The 20,009-nt window shown below is 38.7% G+C and overlaps 1 pseudogene; it reads right to left on the reverse strand.

Annotated features, from left to right (window-relative positions):
* Positions 1 to 6,384: 6,384 nt before the first annotated feature.
* LOC101050259 (DNA replication licensing factor MCM7 pseudogene) lies at positions 6,385 to 18,382 on the reverse strand (annotated as a pseudogene).
* Positions 18,383 to 20,009: the final 1,627 nt, after the last annotated feature.

The following is a 20,009-nucleotide window of genomic DNA, read 5'->3' on the forward strand; positions in this document are numbered from 1 at the left end:
ACAAGATGAGTAAATTTGGAGAACATTCTGCTAAGTAAAATAGTCAGACACAGAAAGACAAACACTGCATGACCTACCTTATCCGTAGAATCTAAAAAAGTTGAGCATATGGAAGCAGAGAGTGAAACAGGGTGGTCAGGGGCTGGGAGTTAGAAGAAATGAGGGGCCATTGCTCTCTCTCCTTCTTTGAATTCTTTGAGGTCCTCTTCTACCAGTTTCTCTCCTTTTCTGGCCATTTATCCCTGATCATTTTCCAGCCATTCATCCAGATTCTCTTGCTCTGCTCAAACCTCAAATTGTGTTGTACTCCACAATTCCCACCTTACCCTCCCTAAGTGATCACCTCTGAACCTGACACCTCAGAACCCTATGCTTCTCTCTACCACAGAATTTACTTATTTAGTGCTTGTTTTATAATTGTCTTTCAACTAGTCTGCCTTGAGAGCCGAGTGCATGCCTCATTCATTCTTATATCCTCATTGCTTTGCACAGTCCCTGGTATGTTATGGATATTCTATCGATGTTCGTTTCACGAATTAATTTAAGTCAAGGTTCAATTGTAGTGATGCCTTACCAAACCATACGTCTTCAAAGATCAGGGACCAGAGTTACAATTTATGCTTTAAATCAAATAACCACTCATTGTTTCTGAATGAGGCTGGATACACCCCTTAGCCTGCCTATGATTCAAAGCAAAGTTGCATATCTAAAATTAGGTATTCATGGGTTTCTTTATGCTCTTGAGGCCCAGATTGAAAAACAAAAATATCTGAGAGTGTGCTTAGATTCAGCACAAGGTAACCAACAAAATGTATAGGTATAGCAGGATTGAGGGAAGAAGGACGGGGCTTAAATAAATGAGAAAGGGGAGGCCTTATGTGTATATGCCCATTTTCTGCAGCCTTACAGATAGTCATTTGCATGGATCTATAAAGTTAGTAACACTGATGACAGGGTATAATAAAGATGGTGATTTTGTTAATTTGACTATTAGTGTATTCAAGTTTGGTTTTAAAGAAAATTGCCTTTAGCAAACCCACCCTCCCCATTTTAAAACCATTATCAATACTCTGTGGTAATATTTCCTCAATATAATACCCACTCCACACATTCAAGGCCCTCTTCTTATAAAAATTAGCCAGCTAGCCAAGTCTTCTGTTCTGAATTAAGCTCACATTACTGCAATCCTTTTCCTGTGAAACTCTTTTTCAATTGCACATTAAAAGACCTCTGTGAGCTGACAGAAGGACTCTAAAAAGCAGTGAGGCATACTCAGAATCCTAAAAATCACAGAATACGGGCCAGCCTTAAATGCTGTACTTGCTTCCAAGAGCTAGACCTATTTCCTTCAGGTGCTCCTGTGAGCTAGACCTGATATGCATGGATGAGTTAGATACCGCAGCCACCAGCCCTAGATAAAGAGTTGTCCCTTCTATGCCACGAAGATGTGGTACCTTACTGCAAAAGCTCCAGAGCATTCTATCCAAAGTGGATCAAAAATTGAGTCTCTCTATCTCAAGCTTCAAGGATTGGCCTCATCAGGGCCAAATGGTCAGACTACTAGGAATGACTTAACATGGGTGTACAGAAGCAGAAAGCATCTGTCCAGTCTACCAAATTCCTTTCTATAATAATCTAAAGCTGTTCACCTTGGCAAAAGGTTCCCAATCATGGCTAGAGATTTCACGCTATTCCCTTCTCAGTAATTAGGGAAGTGTTGAGTGGTTATGAAGAAAATATATTATGATCTGATATTTTATTAGGCAATCTGGACAGAAGGATTGAAATACAGAGAATATTTCTGAGAATTGCTTTGATTGCTTCTGATTAGTGAATGAGTCCTTTACATAACTAGCCATCATTTTTTTCTTGAACTGGAGATTAGAATGGCTTGTCTTATCTCCCAAAGAGGTTACTGAGGCAGAGCCTAGATGCTATGGCAACAAAACAGACAACTGGGTGGCACTGTGTGATTATTATGTGCCAGGAAACTGTGTGAAGTGCTTTTATTAAGTTGGTGCAAAAGTTATTGTGGTTTTTGTCATTACTTTCAATTGAAAATAAAAGACAAGTGAAAAAAAAATGTAACATAGGACAAAGACCTAATTCCATTTATACAGAGAGTTCTTAGAAGTCCATGATTGAAAGTAATGGCAAAAACCACAATTACTTTTGCATCAACCAACCTAATTGTGTGTCATTCAATCCTTGTATCAACTCCAGGAGCTAGCAACTATTATTATCATTACTAGTTTACAAATAGAAAATGATTAATTTTCACATTGTTAAAAACTCTAAATGGAAATAAAGATTCTGTTTCGAACAGAGCTAAACAAAAATATATAATATTTCTATTAGGACTCACTTATATTTAAAGTATTACTAAGAAGCATGAAACAAAACTTGCACAAATAGAAAGACATACTGTTCTTGAATATGTGAATTCAATATTTTAAGATGCCAATTCATATGCAGGTCTAAAATTTAGTCTATTAATTTAGTTATGATTCATATGAAAATGCCAACAGGACTTTTTGGATTTTAACATGCTGGAAAGTAAACATATAAGATTAGCAATAAAACTAACTGAAAAACATATTATAAAACTATAGTAATTACAACCACCTGGGACTGGATAATAAGAAAACAAACTGGTCAATGGAACTCAACAGAGTATTCAGAAAGAGCACCTATACACAGAGGAGGTTTTAAATTGTCTATATGGTATTTAAAATGTGCCAGGAAATAAATTATTCAATAGCTGATGTTGGTATAATTGGCTAACTCTTTATCCTAAAACACATTCCAGATAGTAAAAGACTTAAGTACCAAAAAAAATGTGAAAATACTAAATGAAAATATGACAAAATGTTTATAAAGTAATCTGATATTGAGGAAGACCTTTCTAAGCAACACAAAAAACTTAGGAGTCATGCAGGAAAACTGATAAATTTAAATACAGAAAAGTTTTAAATATCTGACTACAAAAACTATCCTAAATGTAGAAGAGAAGTGAAAAAATGTAACATAGGACAAGGCATAATTTCATTTATATAGAGTTCTTAGAAGTCCATGAAAAAGTCCAGTAACGATCCAATTAAAAATTGACAAACAACATGGACCTATAGTTCAGAGATAAACTTTAAAATGGCTTTCAATGTATGAATACCTAACTTCACCCATAATTAAATATATTTAAAAAATAATTTTTAGAATAGTTTTAGGTTTACAGCAAAATTGAGCAGAAGGTACATAAAATTACCACATATTTCTTTCTCAAGACATGTAAGTCTTTCCCTATTATCAGCATCCGCCACTGCAGTGATACATTTGTTACAACTGATGACCCTACATTGATCCATCATTATCACTTAAAGCCATAGTTTACAGTAGGGTTCGCTCTTGATGTCATATATTCTATGGGTTTTGCCAGATATGTAATGACATGTATGCACCAATTTCAGTAAATGCATTTTAATAAGAAGATTTTTAAGTATCAAAAGAGAAGACTATTGAGAACTTCTTAAAATAAAATTAAACTTATAGAAAACTTTCTCTAGACTGAGCCATAGAGAAACAGAAAATCTGATCACTCTTTCAAATTTTCAAAGAACATATAATCTGTAATTTAAATAAATGTTCCAGAAAAAAGTATTCAATTCTTTAATCAACCTAGCTTAGTTTTAATATCACTATATATATATATATATATATATATATATATATATATATATATGGTTTTGAGCTATATATATATCAAAACATTACATTGTATGCCCCAAACATTTTATTTGTTGGTTGTGCCTTGCTATGTTCTGAATGTTTGTGTTCCTCCAAACTTCATGTTGGAACCTAATCCCCACTGTAATTGTGGTGGTATTAAGAGGTGAGGCCTTTAGGAAGTAATTAGGTCAGAAAAACTTTGCCCTCGTGAATGGGATAAGTGCCCTCATAAAGAGTTGAAGACCCAGCAACAAAATCAGCATTTATGAAGAACAGGCCCTCAGAAGCCACTGAATCTGCTGTCATCTTGGTCTTAAACTTTTAAACCTCCAGAAGTGTGAGCAATACAGTTCTGTCATTTATAAATACCAGTCTAAAGAAATTTGTTATAGTGGATTGAACAGACTAAGACACAACAAAGCTAATTTTTTAAAAAGAAAAGCAGAAAAGGACATAATTAAAATGAACTACTACAGGATAATCTCAATTATGAGCATAGACACAAAAATACTAATAAAATATTAGAATAGCAATCTGTCAACATATCATATCACATCATGGCCAAGTTTCATATGTATGAAGACTGCAAGGATAGTTTAGCATAATTCAAAAAAATATATATGTCCTTTAACATTATTAGATCAAATAGAAAAAGAACCCTGATGAAGTGCAAAAGAAGGTTTTTTTATAAAAATCAGCACCATTTCGGGGAAAAAAAAAACCGGTCAGAAAACAGAATAAAAAGTAATTTTTTAACTTGATAAAGTTTGTTTTTGTTTTTGTTTGTTTTTTTTTTAACTTTAAATAATTCTTTTTGGCAGTCCTTCCGCCTGCCCGAGGGCCCAGGGCTCACTCCCCAAATAGCCTTGATTGTAATTCTAATAGCAAGTGTTCCTCCCTCCTCCATCCCACTTGAATACCTCCGCCCCCAGGCAAATTCCCCTTCTTGTGTGCTGGGGAGTTAGCAGTGAGCTGGCTAGGGTGGGGTCGGTGGCTGGGCCTGATGGGGAAGTGGTGTGTTTGAGAGGTTTCCTGGTTGGATTCATCCTTGCCTTTTGGTGGGGCCTGAGGGTGTCGCTGGTGGGGCTCTGATCTCTCTCTGCAGCTCAGGTACCAAACAGTGATGAGCAGTTTGTTCCTGATTTCCACTCAGAAAACCGTGAGTAGAGGTCCCGGAGTGGGGGGTGGCAGGAAGTGAGTCGTAGGATAGAGAATCACAGATCAGCTGTTCTCTCCTTGGCTGAAATCCGGGGCTGCCGTGTTCTTGCTGTGTGACCCTCCAACAGACACTATCCGTTTGATCCTCCACTGCCTTAGATCTGAAGTGAGGGGCCTGGGCCAGTTCTGCAGAGTCCAGTTCTAAGTCGCTTTCATGTAACTGGGGACGATTTTGCTCCCCAGGAGACGTTTGGTCATATCTATAGACATTTTTGGTTGTCACAGTTGAGGGTGGGGTGCTATTGGCGTCTAGTGGGTACAGTCAGGGATACTGCCGAAAGCACCGTATGAAGCTCAGGATGGCTCCCCACAATATATTCATAAAACACTATCTGGCCCACCTGTCAATAGTGCCACTGTTGAGAAACCCTGCTTTAGGCCGGTCACAGTGGCTCATGCCTGTAATCCCAGCACTTTGGGAAGCCGAGGCAGGCGGATCACAAGGTCAGGAGTTTGAGACCAGCCTGACCAACATGGCAAAACTCCGTCTCTACTAAAAATACAAAAATTAGCTGGGCGTGGTGGTGGGCGCCTGTAATCCCAGCTACTCAGGAGGCTGAGGCAGGAGAATTGCTTGAACCTGGGAGGCAGAGGTTGCGGTGAGCCGAGATTGCGCTACTGCACTCCAGCCTGGGCAGCAGAGTGACACCCCATCTCAAAACAAACAAACAAACAATAAGAAGGAAGCCCACTTTAATGTCAGATACTTTGCTGACAATTGTCTGCACCAGTGAAACAGAACAGGGCACAAAACGTGAAAAACAGCAGAGAATAGTTGATTACAAGCAGGGCATTTGACTGGACTGCAGTTAAAACTGAATCTCACTCACACTGGCTTGAAACCAATTCTTCGCTGCTCAGCCTCATGGCTAGAGTTTGGGAACCCAGCAGGGGCTAAGAATGTGATGCTGAGAATATGATGGCCGCCTGTGACTCCCGTCATGGCCGCTACCTAACTGTGGCTGCCATTTTTAGAGGTCGCATGTCCATGAGGGAGGTGGATGAGCAAATGTTCAACATTCAAAATAAGAACAGCAGCTACTTTGCTGAATGGCTCCCTCACAACGTGAAAACCGACGTCTGTGACTTCCCACCCCAGGGGCTAAAAATGTCGGCCACCTTTACTGGTAACAACACAGCGATCCAAGAGCTCTTCAAACGCATCTCTGAACAGTTTACAGCTATGTTCAGGTGCAAGGCTTTCCTGCACTGATACACGGGCGAGGGCATGGATGAGATGGAGTTCACCGAGGCTGAGAGCAACCTGAATGACCTGGTGTCAGAATACCAGCAATACCAAGACAGCACAGCTGAGGAGGAGGAGTTTGAGGAGTGTGCAGAGGAGGAGGAAGTAGCATAGAAGCTTCCTTTTTTTGTTTTTTCAATCTACAAACACTTTATTGGCAAAAGGAGTAAGTGCAGCATGAAACAGAGGCTCTTCCTTCCCCTCAGTGGTATCATCGCCCCTTCCCAAGGGGCAGGCCAGCATGGAACGAGCGGACCCAGGGTCGCAAGCGGGCTGGAATCAGACAAAAGTGATAAGCGTCCGGGAAGCATTGACCTGCCAGACATTGAGCTCCTCATACTCATCCAGAGCTGCCTGGAACTGAGCAGGCGTGATGCCCCGAGATATGCAGCACTGCTCTGCCTCAGAGAACCAGACGCTTCGGCCCCCTGAGACTAGTTCATGGACAGTGGCAAATGTCACATCTGCTGGTCTCTGAGTCCTAGCTGTCTGCCCCTTGTCGCCTAGAAGTGAGTCTTTTGACATCTCCATTAGCCTGATGGCTTCATTCACATCTTCCTTTTCCATCACGTCCACCATTCGCAGACGCGCCAGAGCAGTGGAAAGGCGCAGTATTGCCAGCAGGGTCTGAGCAGAAGTATAGGTGGCATCCTTACTAGCCTAAGCCTCGCGCCTCATCTCCACGTATGCTGCCGTGATGTAGTCAGCCAGAGACTCTGGCACCGTGGGCTGTTTCTCTGGGCACATGGCTATGTAACACCTCATGAGCTTCATGTCCAGAGGTTCAAACTTGGAGGGGGGCTGCCGGCTGTGCTGGTGCACGTAGGTTATGTGCTGGGCCAACCGTAGGTCATTGTCACAGTCAGAGGAGGTCAAACCGGGAAAGCAGTGCAGCAGGCAGATGAATGTTCTGCTCCAGGCTGCGGAACTACCTGGAGCCAATTTCACTACCAGAAAATGTGTAACAACTGCAAACAGATGGGTAATATCGTCGAAATGTTTGCATTAAAGTAAAGAATAAAGATTTCCTGCTAATACTTTTTTTGGAAAATCTTGCCAACGCAAACAAGATGATGAAATCAAATATGTCATTACAAAGAAGAAAAAAATGAAATTGACATTATTTGGCGATTACTTGATTGTCTACACAGAAAGCTCAAGAGAAACTACAAGCTTTTAAAACTAAAAGATTGCTGGATATACAATTAATGTGCAAAGATTGTATTCTTATACATTGGCAATAAACAATTCAAAAGTAAAATAACAAATATCGATACTATTCACAATACCAAATATAGTCTTTTGTCCACGTGGTACAAAATACCACATAGACTAAACAATATATCTAACAACAGAAGTGTAAGTCTTTTATGAAGACAGTTATAAAATATTATTAGAAGCATAAAACAAAACCTAAACAGAGGGAGAAATGTAAATGTTCTTGCGGTATATTCATGGGCGAGAAAATCAGTATCACAGAATATAATCTTTCCACATTAATATAATACGATTCAAACAAAATATTTTCTTGTCCAAAGACACTGTTCAGTATTCAACAAATATTTATGGAGCCTCTGTGTCAGATTTTTTTCTAGCTGCTGAAAAACATAGAAATTTATGTCCTTTTAGAGCTTATATTACACTGGAATTATTAAGTGTAAAAAACAATGTGCAGACCAGTGTATGTAGTACGCAATCATTTTTATTTCTAATTGTACATTTAATTGCATATAAATATAATATTTTTGAAAGGATTTATGAGAAAATGACAACAACGGTTCCTTTAAGGCAAAGTGACTATGAGAATATCTCAATGGAGGAAAGCTTATTGTTCATTGTTATGCCATTTCATGTTTGAACAAATAAATACAACATTTTATATACATTTTAAAGCTAGAAAGCTAGTCGAAAATAAACAGAAATGGAATTTACTGGACAAAATAATATACTATCTTTAAGTTAAAAATATCATTGCATATGCTCTGAATGAAGAACTCACTCAAACAGGTATTTATATGAATCATATCTGGGCATTTTTGTTAATTATAAGTTAAGATGAAACAATCTTATGATATGGTTGCTAAAAGACTAAAGAGATTTTAGGGAATATAACAAAATCTTATCCAGATCAAGAGATATCATTTTTCCACTTTATACTGTTTCAGCCATACCTGGAGTATTATGTTCATTTCATTTCTGTGTACGATAAGTTAGGAGAGATACTTGCCTCATCTAGAGAGACTGTCCAGGAGACAGAGGAAGAACTGATGAAGTAACTGAGAAAGATTAGTTTCCAAAAGGAAATCTTAAGGGAAACAAGAGATAAGTCTTCAAATATGTGAAGGCAAAAGATGTTAGATTTATTTTATATTCTTTCAAATAGCACTACTGGAACCTCCACAATCAAATAGGTTAAGGGAAACAAGTTTGGGTTCAGTATTAAAATGTTCTAACAATTTGGCTGTGAGGTGGGAACAGAGTGGAATGAAAATATTTCCTGCCTACTATATGCCAGACTCATTGCATACATAATAGTAATCCTCACAGCAGTTCTGCAAGGAATGTATCATTATCCATTTTCCAGAGGACGAAATGGAGGCTCAGTAAGGTTGAGTAATTTCACTTAAAACCCTATACCTGGTAAATGCAGAAAAAGGATTTGAATCCAGTTTATAGCAGTCTCCTAATTTGGTCTCCATACATTGTGTCATGTCCCTCCAATAACAAAGCAGCCAGAATATTCTTTGTAAAACATAAATCTATTCATATTACTTTCCTGCATGAATTTCTTAGTTTAGCTTACAAAGCCCTTCATAATCTGGCTCTTGCTTACCTCTTTATAAATCACTCACCATTTGGAACTCTTCTGCAGCCACACAGACTATCTTTAAATTACTCAAATATGTATAGAAAAATATGTGGTGTTTCAATGCAAAACTATGCATCCTATATAGCACACTCTTTTGGATCATCAGATTCTAGCCCTGGTCATTGTCATTGAGGTTTTTGCAAGTATTTGTTAAGTTGTAAGTAACTGAGAGACGTATAAGTTATATCCTGCCCAGCAGTGATTTGACTTCCCCAACCCCTGTGGAAAAAAAAGTTTTGTGTAACTTGCAAATAATCTCAATGTTCCTTTACTCCATATAAGACTATGGTGTGTTGACTCTTTTTTTGAACTAGTCATAACATGTGCCTAGTTCACTCATATCCCATGAAAAAAAATTCTTTAACATGTATTCATTTTTATACTTGTATGAGAGTCATAACTATCTTTTTTTCTGAAAATTATCTTTTAACATATACCATGCTCTCCTCTTTCTTATTCCTTGTCTCTGAGATTTCACATAGCCTATTTCCTCAACTTAGGACAACTTCTTAATCCCCCCTCCCTGTTCATAAAATGTCCGTTGAATGAAAGTAAAGAGGTGGACAGGCACAGTGGCTCATGCCTGTAATCCCAGTACTTTGGGAGGCTGAAGTGGGTGGATCACGTGGTCAAGAGATTGAGACCATCCTGGTCAACATCGTGAAACCTCGTCTCTACTAAAAATACAAAAAATAGCTGGGCATGGTGGTGTGTGCCTGTAGTCCCGGCTACTCAGGAAGCTGAGGCAAGAGAATCGCTTGAACCTGAGAGGTGGAGGTTGCAGTGAGCCGAGAACGCACCATTGCAATCGAGCCTGGCGACAGAGTGAGACTCCATCTCAAAGGGAGGAAGGGAGGAAGGGAGGAAGGGAGGATGGAGGGGAGGAGGGGAGGGAGGGAGGGGGAAGGGGAGGGGAGGGAGGGAGGGAGGGGGAAGGGGAGGAGGGGAGAGGAGGAGAGGAGGGGAGGGGAGGGGAGGGGAGGAGGGGAGGGGAGAAGGGGAGACGGAAGAGCGGAAGGGGAGGCAGGGAAGGGGGGAGGGGAGGGGGAAGGAAAGAAGGAAGGAAGATAGGTTCGAAGGAAGGATAGTCTGACACCAATATGATTTCTCCAGTAAGTAGTTGTCTTTCGCATCTTTTACATCATCTAAACAGAATGGCCTATTTTAGAGCAACAAGCTTTTGTCACTGGAAGCTTAACCTATGATATCGTCCATTCGGGATGCAGTAAGATGGGATTCTAATATTGGGAGTATCAAAAAAAAAATGTATCTACTGAGTAGGATTTTAAAAGGAAAGATATTCTAACACTTGTTAAAATAGTAAGGAAGAATTTATTGGAAACACTTACACTGGGAAAGAGAGAAGGGGCTTAACTCTAAATATAGCAAGGGTAAGTGGGGATTTATAGCCAAGGATCAGGGCATGAGTGAGGATCAATGGATGGAAAATTACTAAGAGGAGGCATCAAAGATTGGGGAATTATTGCTAAGTTGGTGTAACAGGCCAAGAATTTAGACATTAAGGCTAGGGGATGAGGAACTTGATCAGATATCAAGCGTAGAGGCGTAACTTAGCAGGATTCTAAGACTGAGCTGGACAGGTCAAACCTAGAACATGGGCAAAGATTGAGGCCTATTCAAGAAGTGGGCTCAGAGGAGGCTAACTAAAGTTTGGCCAAGAATAGAGTCTTTGGTAAGAGTTAGGCTGTCATAGGCAATCTGTATGGTTATTTCTAACTCTAAAGTCACTGAAATGTAATATATTAGAACCAAGAACTGCATCATACTTCTGTGAACACTTTGAGAGAAAGGAAGCCTGAGAAAAAATGAACTCCATCTCTCTAAGTCTCTCACAGGTCCATAATACCAGTCAACTTGGCCTTTCTGTTTGTGGTATATTAAGTTCCAAATAGAATATAGGAAGCAAAGCATAAAGATGGTTGTGTTTTCTAGAGTCTACCTGGATGACTTCCCACTGTGAATTTCTTAGGATACAGCCTCATGCATTTTTAATTGAAGCTGCTTCTTTCCATTTGTGTGGGCAAGTCACATTAGTGATTTGCAAAAGAGGGGGAATGGAAATGAGCTCAACGAAATGGTGAAAACAGCTTGCAATAGACTCATCCCTTCTCAGGCAGCCACTTCTTTGACTTCCATCTGAGAAAATACCAGAGGAGTACCTGTGGCAAACAGCCTAGACATGTGACAGGTGCAACCAGCTAGGGTGACATAGTCACCATTGCCACTCAGAGGTGGAGCCAAATTCATGGTAGAAAAGGACAGGCTTCCTACTGACAGTCTCTCAAAAAATGGTTCAAAACCTTTTCATAGCTATTACTCTATACCAAGCATCAGAAAATTCCACCATTAGTCACTCTTTTGGGCTGAAGCATTAAATCCAGAAGATTACATGTAAAATAGGAGGCGAGGTGCAGGTGTGTGTATGTAAACTGTTAGCCCTCATCAGCAAGCTGTGTGCCTTTGATTGAGGTACTTTCCATCCTGGGATCCAGGATCACCAAGGTATAAAAGGGGAAGTTTAGCCCAGTTCTCATTCAGCTCTGATTTTCTGTACGTCTGTGTTTTTCAGCCAAGAAAGGCATTCATTATCAGCTAGCAAGTGGCACCTAATTAACAGGATTCAGAACACACAAATTGTGACAGAAAGCAGGGAGAAATAAATGTCTAGGACAGGGGTCATGCATGGGGCCAAGTATGATAGGGGCACTATAGCCAGAGGATTTGGGCAGCAATTGGAGCAGACCCAGCAGGGAAAAAAGGCACCCGCAGCAGGTGGAGCACAGAGCATACTAATGACAAACTTTATTTACTTCATAAATTTCCAGTGCTCAGACTCCACCCTCCACATTCTCACAAACAGTCGTATGCATGCATATAGAGTCTGTCTCTCACAGTCTCCGTCTCTCTCTCATAGACTTTCTCTCTCAATTATTCTCATCCTCACTCTCTCCAAATACAGTAGTTAAAAATAGACTTTAACTTTTATTTCAGTAATCAACCTGGCACTGGAAGTGATAAAGCAAACACTTCCCAAGCTCATGTTATCATAGCAGTACTTGTTAGGAGATTGATTTTAGGGAGGAATGAGCTTACAGCTTAGGAGAAAGCTTTTTAGAAAACTTTATTACTTTTATTTAATGGTAAGATTCCTTGTGGGATACCTGGAAAAATTTGGGCCAGAGTAGGAAAGCATATACCTGTTTACTTGAAAAAGAGTTCTTTTAGATTAATTTAATTTCACTGAGAGATGTTGTGTTTATCTTTTATAAAAAGAGGACAGTAGCTGATAGTTTGGACTGATGTCTCTGTGGGTGTCCTTTAAGTGATGCTTACCTTCCATACTTCAGTGTATTTCATTTCTGTAAGGTTCAAAGACACATTGTTATTAGAATGACTACAGCTTCATCAAGTAAATTCTATGAATCAAAGTGCACCTGTTTCCCTCTTACGCATTGGGATTTTTTAAAAAAAAAAATTAAGCTGTATATATGCTTTAAAATAAAAAGCTATTTTATCCTGGGTTTATCATCACCAGATATTTCAGGAAAAGAAATTGAGAGCTATGGCTGTAAGCCTTTTAGAAGTACAGTGCTGGCTTGTAATGTCAATGGGGTGGGGGGGTCACTTCTAATCCTTTATCCTCAATTCTAACACACACACACACACACACACACACACACACACACACACACACACATTATATATTATCTATGTAAGGCTGTGCAATAGTCAAAGATAAATAAAACTACCTGATATACAAAATCTGGTAAAATCTGAACCTAATTTATTTATTCTAAAGATTGTTAGGTTGTAAATATTGAAAAATTATCTGTGTAGTCTAAACGTTTTCAAATGGCCTGTGTAGTGTTATCTTTTGCAGGATATAAACAGGGCCCATACCACAAATAAAGAATGTCTTTCCTGTTTCTATATCTGACCACTGAGGAAAGAATGAAGAAGAGAGGGATGAAAAAATAGGAAATAATGAGCAGAGGGAAGAAGGCAAGGATAGAAAATACAGAAAGAGTTTGATATTTGCCAAAGTTCCAAGAAGCAAAAATCTAACACATGACTTTCTTTAAAAAAGAAAATAATATAATCCTTTATAGTTTAACAGTAGGCAAAAATTGACAGAATTTAATTTCTATTTAAAGTTCAGCAGTGCAGGCCTAAAATACTTCATTTTTCGCACTTAAGGAGCATCCCTAAATGAAGCTAAGTAGTTGAAGGTAATCTTTTTGAGGACTAAATGAGTTGTTACATGTAAAGCACTTAGAACAACATCAAGCACTTAGTAAGTACTCAGGACATGGTAGCTATTATTATCATAACCATCATCATAGTCATCATCATCATTATATTTTTGCCAAGATAATGATTTTGAATGAAAAAGTATTCCTTTTCTGTTTTTAATATATATGCACAAAATAATTTAAATGTCATGTTTGTGTTCCTAACTACATACATAAGAGAATCATCGCCTAATGTATGACCTGTGAGATAAAATAAGCTACAGGTCTGTCTTTGTCTGGGGTACTAAATGTTCCCCGTCCCTAAGAAAATGCAGACATTGTCATGACTGATTGCATTTTTCTTTTATCACTTTAAATGCATTTTGCCATATAAACAAAACAGTGCTTCTGGTTAGTCTCCTTTCTCCCAGGAGATCTGTATTTAGAAGTAAAATTACCAATTGTTTCATCAAATAACTCTACTAAGCCCCTGTCTATATGTGACACTGTCCTGGACACTGTTCACACAATATAGTAATGCAGCCTCTGCCCTGTGTACACTTAGAGCAGTGTACATCCTTCAGGCACAAGTGATGCACAGACTGGGTCTACATCACATCCTCAATGATCTGTTGGCTACGCAATTCAGCCAGAAGAGCTGATTTTTGTTCCATACAGCTATAGCAACAGACAATTGATCAAGCACAAGACTGAAACATAAATTAACAAACACACAGCTTCACTTCTGTTATCCAGTTTTGAAGCCTACACATGGGCCTTTGTGACTACACAGAAGAAAGGTGGCTGTGGGTTGACTCAGAGAGGATTTTTTTTTTCACTTGCAGGAGGATTGTAAGAATACTCGTCTCTGTTTTCCCAAGAATGTCATCATTAGAAAAAATGGACTGATTATGTGTTACCTACCATATATATGTATGTATGTATATATATGTATATTTATGTGTATGTATATATATATGTATATATGTGTATGTGTGTATATATATGTAATTGCCTCATGCAATTATAGAGGCTGAGATGTTCAGGCCCAGAAGAGCTGATTGTTTCAGTCCTAATCTGAAGGTCTGAAAATCAGGAAAACCAATGATGTAAGTTCCAGCCTGAGTCCTAGCCTGAAGGCGGAAGACAATCAGAAAGAAAAAGAATTCTTACTCCATTTCTTATGCTATTCTATCTTTCAACAGATTGAATGAGGCCCATGCCGACTGGGGAGGGCCAACTGCTTTACTCAGTCTACCAGTTCAAATGTTACTCTCATCCAGAAACACCCTTACAGACATACCCAGAACAACGATGAGCCAAATATCTGGGCATTCCATGGCTCACTCAAGTTGACACATAAAATTAACTATCACCAATACTCAGAGCCCCTTGGCCTGAATCTCAGAGTTGATCCAAATGAATAGTCAGATGGAAGAGTAAGGTACTCACACGATCCCACTTTGGACTCCATTCTTGTCCCCTCAAATCTGTATTAATTTACATAAGTATAACCCAAGGTTTGTTACCAACCAGCACTTCCTATTTTCCCCAGCAAGTGCCCATAAATGATACATTTGATATTGGGAATGTGAAAAAATAAGACTGTTTCCTTAACCCACTGGGCTACGTTTAAAACTATTAAATACCCACCTTTATTTCTCTCCCTAGCCACTTGTGAATGCTGGGCTCTGACCGAAGCCTTAAAGGCAAAAATGAGTTCAATCTACAAGGGATGCTCCCAGGAGGGACCCTGTGCCAACAATAGACCATCAGGCAGAATAAAGTTAGGCTACCTATATCTCATTTTCTAGTACCATCCTGCTATCATATTGCTAACCTAGGTTCTTATTCATGACTCTACCTCTGATATGAATTCTACTCAGCTAAAAATAATGATACTTATTGCTGTTGGCCTTTATACTTTCTATTTGATTTAGGTCTGATTTTCACTGCACCCTAGCCTATTTTCAACTTGGCATCACTTCCCTTGCTCAACCACCAGGAGACAGTTATTCTTCTACAGAAGAGCTACTTCACAGAAATACATTGACGACTCTCGTTCCACCTTTTCTTCTTTTCTTTCCCAATGCCAGGATTCATTCTCCAAGTGGCCTGGCTCCTCCAGAAGCTATAAGAATGATAGGGTATATGAACACTGCATTCAAAATAGGCACTCTCCTAACAGATGGTGCAGAATGGCGAATTGAAAGGAGAAAGCTATTGTAAGGCAACATTTCAAACAACAAAAATAAGTTGTAGGGGCTTGGAGAGGAAATTGTGTTTTGGTTTAAAGCAGCAAATTACCTGGATGGCTTAAACTATCTGACAGTCTAAGAATATCAAATTATCCACTGAAAATCTGGCTACCCAAGCTGCTTTTCCCAACTGCACATTATTTGCTCAACAAATTTTCTGCTCTCAAGTCTCTGAGAGAAAATTTTAAAATGCTCTTTTCACCACTAAAGAAAAGTAGATTTTTTTTTAAGATACTATAGAAAGAATCTACAGAAGGAAACACCAAATTTCTCTGGAAATTTCAAGTTTCTCTTGGAAATAATTATAGCTATCTGTAGTAAACAAGCAATGTCTTCCACTTACATTGATTACGCATTAAAAACTAGATAAATCACTTCCAACTATAGTATAAAGTTAACATATATTTCTTTTGTCTAAAAACTCAAAGATTTGAAGCCAGTTAACCCCTTTGGTGTAGATGGGGAATAATATTAGCCAAATCTGTTTACATGTAGCAGAACTGGCCACAAACGAAAAATATGGGAGATTCTACAAGATATGCCCAGTTTTGCAAGATCAGCTTTTACAGTTGGAGGAAACCAGTCCTTCCTGTTCCCAAGGGAACTAGCTCAAATTGAGGCCAATAGGACCCCCAAGTACTATTGTTATGCTAAAAAATAATTATCACTGATCACTGGGAAGATTCCAAATTATCTTCTGGAACAGATCCATTCTGTTTTAGACTGTGAAGTGGTATGGAATAGTGGAAGGAACATGAGCTTTGGCATCAGATCGGGATTTAATTCCTGGCTTAGCCATTTATTAGCTGTGAGATGCTGAGCAAATATTTTACTTTGCTGAGTTTCATTTTCCTCATCTATTATACAGATAATCTTATTTATCTCCAAAGCATTGTTTTGAAGAGAAGTACACAAAAGAAGCACCCAATCATGAATGAACCTATCATAGTTCCTGGAATTACATTTTGGGCCTAATAAATAATAGCTTAAAAAAAATGAGGTGATATGCCACAACGCAGATGAACCTTGAAAACATAATGTACAGTGAAAGAAACCACTCACCAAGGACTGTATGTTGTATGATTCCATTCATGGGTAATGTCTAAAATAGGCAAATCCATAGAGATAAAAAGTCATTTTGTAGTTGTATAGGGCTAGGGATAGGGGAGGGGATGGGAATGCAGAATGACTATTAATCGGTACCATTTTTTTTTGGAGGGAATAATTAAAACTTTGGCCTTTTAAATGGTGTATTTAGACCATTTACACTTCAAGAAATTAGTAATATGTGTAGGGCTTAAGTCTGCCATTTTATGTTTTGCTTTTGCTTGTTCTGTTTCTTGTTTCTTTGTTTCCCTTTGCAGGACTTCTTTTGGGTCACTCGAACATTGTACAAAATTCCATTTTGATTTATTTAAATGTATTTGAATGATATAATTTACAATGTATTTGTGTAATTTTTTGAGTAGTTGCTTTTGCTATTACCACATACATATATATGGAACATATCACAACCTACTTACACCCATGTTTTGCCACTTCGAGTGAAGTGAGGTGAAGAAATCTTACATCCATTTAGCTTTACCTTCTCCACTCTTTAAATACAAACGATCTTCAACTTACCCTTTTTCACCTTCATAATGGCACAAAAGCGATATGCACTTAGTAGAAACTGTACTTCAAGTACCCATACAAACATCCTGTTTTTCACTTTCAGTACAATATTCAATATATCACATGAGATACTCAACACTTGCTTATAAAATCAGCTTTGTATTAGATTAGTTTACCCAACTGTAAGCTAACGTAATAGTTCTGAGCACATTTAAGGCAGACCAGGCTGAGCTATGATGCATTACTATTTCTTCAAATAATTTTTTTCAGCCTCCATTCCTTCTTCTCTCTTTCCAAGACTCCAATAACACAAATGTTAGATCTTTTGTTACTGTACATTCCCTGAGGCTCTGTTCATTTTATATTTTTTTTCAGCCTACTTTCTTCTTTGTTGTTCACATTGAACAATTTCCATTAATCTGTCTCTGAGTCTACTGATTATTCCGTGTCTAATCACCAGTCTTCTGCTGTACCTGGCCAGGGAGCTTTTGTTTTTTAAATTGGAAGTATTGTATTTTTCAGTTTTATAATATCCCTTTGGTTCTCCTTTATATTTTAAAATTCTTTGTTGAAATATTTTTCATTTGTTTTAGAAATGTTGGTTAATGCTCATTGAAGCATTTTTGTGATTGCTACCTTAAAATCCAGATAATTTCAATATCTAAATCATCTCATTGTTGATGCTTGTTGATTATCTTTTCTTATTCAAGTTATACTTTTCCTGGTTCTTGGTATAATAAGTGATTGTCAGTTGTATCCTGGGATATTTAGGTATCATTCTGTAAGGTTCTGGATCTTATTTAACCTTCTTTATAGCACGCAATCACAATGTTTAAGTGTAGAATACAGATACGGGTGTAAACGGTCGTTCAGTTTCTGTGTGTGCCTGTTAATGTTACCCTGGCAAAAGTGAAGGCTAAATAATACCACCCTATTGTAGATGGTGGAGTGGTAATTCGGCTCCTTTTTTGGTGACATCTTCCTTGTGAATATGGGGCACCAATTCATACTAAGTGGTTGTGTCAGCTCAGCACCCCACTGGGTCCTGCTGACACTGAGTGTCAGTTCTTACCACCTTGTACCGCCATGTTCTGCCTTGTTGCTTCCACGTGCGTTGGAAGTTCAGCTCTTCTGTAGACCAAGCTGACACCAGGAAGGCAAAAAGCAGAATTCCCACTTGCCTTGCCCTATACCTCGTCATTCAGTCTCTTGGTTGCTGAGTAGGAATGAAGACCCAGATTCCTACTGGGCCCTACTTCTGTGGGGTGGGTGGAAATGCCTGCTAGGTCCACCTTGTTCCTCTTTATCACACCTTATTGATATTAGGCAGGGGTAGACGCCCACCTCCCCACTCACTGACACTACCCTGACAGGGACTCTGAGTGCCACCTGCTTCTGCTGGGTAGGGAGACAAAAAATAAGTTCCCTTTTAGCCCTGCCAACATCATCCCAGGCCAGGGAGGAAACCAAAATATTACCTGTTTTGGGGAATAGGTGGTGATGGGATAGAAGAATGGAAGAGTAGAAGATCAGCTCCCCACTCTGCCCATCAATACCATCTAAGTGGGAGACTCAGAGTAGGACCACCTTTCACTAGGTGGGGGCAAGGTAGAAGACCTGTTTCCCAGTGGAGAGACGGGAGCATAGTCATCTGCTTCTGCAAAATGGGAAGATGGGATGGAAGATCAGTTTCTTTCCACTGCTTAAGTGCTTGGTTCCACTGAAACCATGGGGAATGAGATAGCTTTTCTGTCAGTAGTTAGCTATAGTAGAGCAGGTATTGCCAATCAGATTTTCTGTTTTTAGACCACTATTTCCCAGTGCTTTAGTTAGTGGGGATGGGCTTTTTAAAAGTTTTTTTGTCTGTGCCTGTTGGTTCCAGGTTGGATGCTGTAGCAGCACCCCATCTGGGATATATAGTAGGTTAAAAAAAAAAATTACTGTTGTGGTGTTCCTCAGGGCCCCAGTTTCCTAAGGCAATCTGCTTTCTTCATTTTCTTTTCATAGTCTTCCTATAATTGTTTGCTATATTAAATCCAGAGATTTTTCTTTTTAAGAGGGAGAATAGGAGAGAAATGGGGCTGCTCCATCTTATCTAGAAAAAAAGAAGGACATTCCAGCACTCTTTGTAATACCTGTAAGAGTAAAAACATCCTAAGTGTCTTTCAAGAGGGGAACAGAGTAATTTATTTGGGCATAGTTTTAAGATGGAACATAAGAAATGAACTAGAGCTGTATGTATCAATCATCATGGGCAAAATCATGGGCAAATCTAAAAGAACAATGCTAGAAGAAAAAAGTAAGATATGGAATAAGTAAAATATGAGGACAATTATATAAATATAAAAATCATATACACAGAAATCAATATCCATTGTTTATGGTGATATACATAAAAATATGAAATATGCGACTTGTCTCTAATGTGGAGGGGTAGGAGACTGAGGTGGTGGTCAAAGGGGCCTTCAGCTGAACAGTAATATTATATTGTCTAAAACCAAATTAGAAGCAAATAGGTCAAAATGCTAATAGTTAATTGCAAAGCTGAAGGGATAGGAGTGTTGTTCTTTGCACTTTTCAGTATTTTTAAATGTCTTAATGGAAGACAAAGACACATTTGTTTTGTTTTGTTTTGTTTTGTTTTGTAGTAGCAGCCATGTTAGTGAACTAGGATTTTCTCTGAAGAAGTGGTCATTATGCAACTGAGGTGGGCCACTTTGCTAACTCTGGAACAGAATGGCATATTCTTTCAATAGACTATGACTTTTAGCTTTCCCCGTGCCTCAACCTCACTGAGACTCAGCCAGCATCATTTGGCTCTCTGAATA

Source organism: Saimiri boliviensis, chromosome X (assembly GCF_048565385.1).
Source record: "Saimiri boliviensis isolate mSaiBol1 chromosome X, mSaiBol1.pri, whole genome shotgun sequence".
In the NCBI taxonomy this organism is placed as follows: Eukaryota; Metazoa; Chordata; class Mammalia; order Primates; family Cebidae; genus Saimiri; species Saimiri boliviensis.